The sequence below is a fragment of the Drosophila mauritiana genome, chromosome 2R (assembly GCF_004382145.1).
Source record: "Drosophila mauritiana strain mau12 chromosome 2R, ASM438214v1, whole genome shotgun sequence".
Taxonomy (NCBI): domain Eukaryota; kingdom Metazoa; phylum Arthropoda; class Insecta; order Diptera; family Drosophilidae; genus Drosophila; species Drosophila mauritiana.
Window position 1 is genome coordinate 18309714 of NC_046668.1, and position 6553 is coordinate 18316266.

The following is a 6553-nucleotide window of genomic DNA, read 5'->3' on the forward strand; positions in this document are numbered from 1 at the left end:
TGCACTGCCGTGCTCTAAGCCATTGCTTCCGCCCAACTGGTCAACGAATTTTCTGGCTAAATGCCTTTGGTTTACTTTAATTAGTTGTTTAGTTTGTCTAGCTAAGTGAGAGCCGTAAAAAAACAAGTCGAATCGCTCGGGCCGGGCACCAGTCAAAGCCAGACTGCGCTCTAATGGAACTAAACTAAGAGAAAATGCGTTCCCCGGTTAATGGACGGGACGCACTTCATTAGATATTCTCTTTCCAATGCTAATATGCATGCACTCAATGTGCAAATAGTTTGAGAGCCGGAATCCGACATCAGCGAATAGATACAGTATACACAGCAGCTAGTACGGATTTTCCCAGTAATTTTGGAAAGGATAGTGGTAGAGGTTGACAAGTCTGGCTACGAGCCTCCCAAACTAGCCACTTAGCCACGGTAACCATCAGTTTGAAGGGGCTGAGGAAAGCTGTTATAATCTCTTCGCATAAATTAAAGCAAATTGACACATGGTCCAAGAATTCTTATCCAACTATGATAAAAACTCTCAAGCAGCTCTAAAGAAAATCTTGGCTAAGTGTAAATCCTTTTTATTTGTACAATACCAACTTATTTTTAGCATATAATAAAAAACTAATTTTATGTATAAATTATATGTATGCATACTAAACATTTTCCTTTTATGAAAAGCGACACTTCGAAAGCACCTTCACATTTTTAACTTATTTCTTGTCAGCTGTTTTTCAGTCAACAATATTGACGTGTGAAGACTTCAAAACAACGGCAAATTAGCTGCTGATTCGACACCCACGACCGAAACTTGCCAAACTCAATGTCATGACAACGAAATTAATAAAAGCAAGCCAGAAGCAAGAAGCACCAAAAATCAAAAGCAACAGCATAGCACGAGCAACAAATAATGTCGCATGCATAAAAAGGGCCTCCACAATTTAACGCTTGAATGTTCCGACAGACGTCGACATATGTTGGGGCCCACGTGTGTCAGTGTGTCCGTGTGCGGTGTGTGGAACTGCCAGCGTTGCGTATATCAAAGTTTTTAATAATACTTGGCTAAAATACCAAAGGAAAAACTTTTATTAATAAAGTTTCTTTCTTTCCTTCTGTCCTTTCTGGCAGCAAACACGAAGAGGCTTCTGCTCCTGAGGCTTCTTTTCCCCTTCTGGCCAACCAGCTTCTAGGGTTTAATTATGGCTACAAGAAAGTAGTGGACTTCAAGTAAGGCAAATGCTTAAACTTTTTTATTATTTTTGCTTGTTACACATACGCATATTGATGAGAAAAACGTGCATGCGCAAAACAGTTCGGGAACTCAAAACAAACGCGCACCTTTTGTTAAGAAACAGCAAGATCAAACATAGGTTACGAAATAAGCTAAAAAAAATTAATAAATTTGAACGGAGTAGTGAACAGATGTGCACAAGTTTTAACTACAGCTGTCATTTGATGTTACATTTTTGTTCGCGTTATTTGTTTGCGCATAAACGCTTCACGAAACGAAATGAGCAGCAAAGCCCTTGTAAGGGCGACACTTGTCGCATCCGCAACAATTGCTTTTTTCGGCTGCATGTTCAAGTGCACAATTTTTGCCGTCGGCGGGGATATTAAAATTTAAGCTGAAATGCCATCGAGCGAACCGGGCTGAAAAGCAGGCCCGGAAATAGTTTCCTCCAAGTCTTGCCAATTGCGCTCGTGATTTCGCTTATTCGTTTTTTGTGTTTTTGATTTTGTCGTATTTGTCTGGTGATAGAAAAGCAGAGCCGCTGGCAGCGCAGCAACTTTTGCCCAAATACTTTTAATTAAAATTTCAAATTATTTTCGCCTCTCGCAGACGTCGACAGATGGAAGTGGGCAAAGTAGGCGTGGCAGGAAGCCCAGAGCTGGAGACAAAGATGAGCACAAGTGCAGTTAGCGAGTGCAATGGCGCACAAGATGGCGAAAGGATCCGGAGAATCTGAAGCGCTGAAATATTCAAAGCGCATTTTCAATTTAAAAGTTTTGCACTCGGGCATATTTATTTATTTTATTTCGCAATTTTTGTTTTCTGCTCATCATTGAGTCCGTCGAGGCGGGGCTAGTGTCTTTGACCAAAGTTTGGCTCCTCCAAGTAGGCAATGTCATTGAGATCGGGTAGTGGGCGGTGGGTGGTTTTCGGTTGGTGGTGGATATGAATGCCCTACAAGCGGCAACTTAATGCAATTTCGCTCTGGCAGATTTCATTTGTGTGACAAATGGGGGGCGTGGCCATGCAAATCGCAAATAAAAAGAACTCATTAAAAGTTTATGCCACAAAGTTTGGCACCCGACCCGATGCCACGCCCCTATCCTCCGCCTACCACCCTACGCCCACCGCAATGCCATTCAACCCAAGCCAAAACTGCAACTTGTTTTGACCAAGAGAAAAGAAGAAGGCAACTTCCGCTGATTGCATTTCCGTTTTTTTTTTCGAGCAAATGGGCTGGTTTTTGTATTCGGGTGTTGTGCAATAGTTCTAAAAGCAAGTTTATGGTATAACTATCAATTGCCAGGCAGCCTACACTGAAAAAAAACAAAGAGGCTTTGTTCAGAAGTTTAATCGGAAAGTACTTAGGCACTTCTTCTTTGCTCGATTGGAAAAATATAGACTTTGGATGTAACTAAAATAGATGAGTTCTATTATTGGAAAACGCAGATACTATGTGAAACGGACTAGTGTTTTGTTAGACATTTCAAAATAAAATGACTATCCGCTATCCCTATCTAAGCCAGCAGATCAATCATTAAATAACGATAACCGGTAATTCGAGTGTGTTCTATCAGAATTGTAGGTCACTCTTTTGTGGCTTGTTATCTGCAAGTAATTCCACTCTTTTGTGGCCTGCGATCCCAATAATCGAAATGACAGTTTACAATCCCTACACCAATAATCGAATAAAGTATCACAGGGGGGCAGGAGTGGCACGTGCGACACGATTCCCAGTTCTCCAGTTCCCAGCCAGTTCAAAAAGTCAATTCGAATTAAACAACGCATTTGATTGCCATAAAAATGGGCGGTCGCCCGTATTTATTGTCCGCTCGATTCGCGGTTTGCATGCTCAGCAAATGCATTTTTTTTATTTCAGTTTCAGCCATGTCTCTGTGTTCTGTTTGGGCCCAAAAGCAAAACGTGTCTGGCCACGGCCGCTCCCAAGACAGGTAAATAAAATTGAAATTATTCTGTGCAGCAAAACTGATGGAAAAAAGTCTTGCAATCTTTTAAAACCGCCACACACACTCTGAAAATACCCAGAGTGAACCTTGAAAAAAAATAAGAATCTGGTAAAAAACACGAACGGGCGGCGTTTCAATTAGCCGTCCTCTAGCAACTTGTCCGGCAATTAGGTGTGTTTTAGCCGGCCAAAACGATTCTAATCGCTTGAGTTTTAACATAGATTTCGCCTTTGCTTTATTTGCCCGCCTTTTGTTTAATTTTAGCCCCGGTTCGAACACTGTTTTTGCTGTCATGCTGTCCACCGTCATGTTGCCGGTGACGGTGACATTAGCTGGAGTTCTAACCTGAACCCTGAGCCAATGAGAGCTAGCTGCCCGGCCACACACATGCCCCGAGTTGCTGCCCGATCATACACCCCAGATATGACAAATTTAATTAAGGTTAATTTTCAGTTGGCCTTCTCTTTTTTAGCCCGTCTGATGTTTAGTTCACATAACAGTTGGTGGCATAGTGGTCTATTTGCCGTATATATTTGCATTTTTCCGGGAAGAATTATACTTTTTTTCAAGCGCATTTAAAGGAAACTAACTAAATAATGACATATTCAGAAGAGTATATGGTAGGATTATGAATATCAAAGATTACTTTGTCCGGTTTATTTAGGCTTATACTTTTTCCTGCTTTAATTCTGTTCAGATTTCCCCAATGGATCACCGATCAGATTTCATTCAATTCCCAAACTGCCTACGCACAGCAGAGGGCGCCACTCTCTCGCAGCTACCTCCGCTCCCCGCTAGGTGGCTACGTTCTAATTTACAGCACTGAGTACAGGGTGTTCCCCGCTTCAGTCTGAAGCGAATGGCAAAGGTTCTCGACTGCCTTTATCTGAAATTGCCAATCGAATGCAATGCAATGCACTTTTCGACACAAGGAAGAAGGAGAAGGGCTGTGTGAAAAGGTCAAAGGCATTCGATTAACTTTAATTTGCGCGGCTCTTTCGGCATCGTATGTACGGTATATGTATATTGTATATCCCCTCCATTGTTCCATGATTGTTGATTTAGTTAGCGGGTTGATGGCTGCGCAGTTCAGGTGTGCCCCTTGCATTCGGCGTGAAAGCCAAACCTACTCCTCGAGACCGAATCTCCTCGATGCAAGAGTCGCATCTCTGCGATGATGTGCCTTCTAGACGACTTACAATGGCCCGAACTGCGCTTTGATTTATGCCAGCTGAGGTCATGTCAAAGTTCATCTCCCGCATTGTTGCAATGTCACGAGGGCGGGCCTAACGGTAAGGCCATCCCAGCATTCACATTCCTCAAAGATACCCTAATTCCGATTTACACCGTAAAACTTATTCAAATCGAATACTTTTTTGTCAATGAATTACGAAGACAAATAAATGATATTCCGATACAAAATACCTCTATTATTAAGTTAATTTTTCTTAATTATAATTGCCTTAAAGTGTTTTTGGGCTTCGCTATAATTGCTGGTCTGTGAGGCTTAGGCACGCGTCGGCCAAACGAAAATGTCACTGTCACACAGGCGAACGGCGGCCAGAAATTTGGCCAAATTGATAGCCAAATTTGGCGGCCAGGTGACGGTGCTGGCGGCCAAGTGGGCGTGGCCCCGCTCATAATATACACAACCAATCGAATGCCGTTTGAGAGTCTCCGAGTCGAAGTCTCTGGCTAGTCTGTCAGTTAGCTGAAATTAATTTGCACAGCCTGGCAAAATAATTTACGGCCTGCGCAGAGGCCGAGTAATTGAGGTGGACCACGGTGGAACCGAAGATGTGGGCAGGTTTATGGCTGCAACTTTTCATATGCTCATTGCCCGGCATATCACGAAATACTGTTAACGGCTTTTTCGAATCGAACTGGAAGCTGTCAATTATGTGTAGGTACATCAAGCGAACACGTCTACCGATACTCAAACCCGAAACCTGTTTGACGAGCCGAGAAAATTTGAATTTCGGTGGAGGTAATCAAGCAAAATCGATCCTAGCCATAATCGAATCGAAATTGAAATTGAGTACTCGATTGTGTTGGTGCCAAGTCTCCTGCCAGGCGAAATCGAAATGAACTTTAGAGATGGGGAATTGATTTTCCTAACTAATTTCGTAATATTAAACATTTTGGATAAAATATATTTAATCCCCTTTACTTTTTTAATATTAATAAAATAAAACTTTGCATTATTTTTTCTTGTTTTTTGGATGTGTAAAATGCTTTTGAAGTATGCTCGCTCGTTAATTGCGGACCGCCAGCTACTTGCCTTGCTCCGATTTGCAGCTGGGCGCTCACAAATCTTGTCACTGGCGAGATTCAGCGATGCAAATATCTACGCAGCATGCAACCAGGCCGTCATCTGGATTCTGCGTCGGCGACATCCATTTCTCATTTGATCTTTATCGCCGTGCAACATGCGAACGGGCACCGCCTCCCCTTCCACTCCCACTGCCAAAGCCGACCCAAAAGTCCTTGGTCGTACCTGATATCCGCACTGATTGTAATCAAGATTGGCTTTTTGCATGCGCCCGGCTGCCAAAGCGATTTGTGGTCTGGAAAACGGTTGGGCCCAGCGACATTTCAAGGCTCTCTGTCACAGCAGCTGCTCCCCGGATTTTCCCCTTTCTCTGCCGTTTTGCAATTTGCCAGTTTTTAATTTCTCCTGGTCCTCTCATTAGCGGACCGCGTTTCGGGTGGCCAAACAAGCCCCAGATGCCAAAGAATTGGGTCGGTTCAAGGAGCTTCCCCAAACTGTGGGGCACGCAGCGCACAGACACCTTGGCGGCTTTTCACTGTTTGCTATTTGCTATTTTGAGCCATTTGGGAAGACAGACAATGGTTGGGTGTAAATCATGTTTGCGCTGCTCGCTGTCTGGCTGACTTTTTGGACCAGACTTGACTTGACTTTACTTGACTTGTGGTCAATGGCTTGTACATAATGGCTGGCCCCAAACAACAACTACCATTGGCTCTTTGGGGCATTTGCAAACAATGACATTATGCTGACGTTTATTAATCGCATTTGCGAAATTAATGTCGTGACATTTTCGGTTTAATGTAGTTGTAATAAATAAAGGCCCCATTTACACATAGACCAACAGAAAGGCTCAATAAACACGTTTGGTATAAAAAATCAATACAATGGTCGAAAAGACAGGCGGCAGACACCACAGATAGCTAGTGCTGTCACTGCTCCAGATTACGTAATTCTGATTTGCATATAACGAATGAGTCAAACGGTGGTTACTTTATTCATACAACAATTTAGAAATAATTTATGTAATACAAAAACTAAGCGATTGTTACAGATTACTATGAAAAAAAAAAGAATAAAAAAGAGACAACTT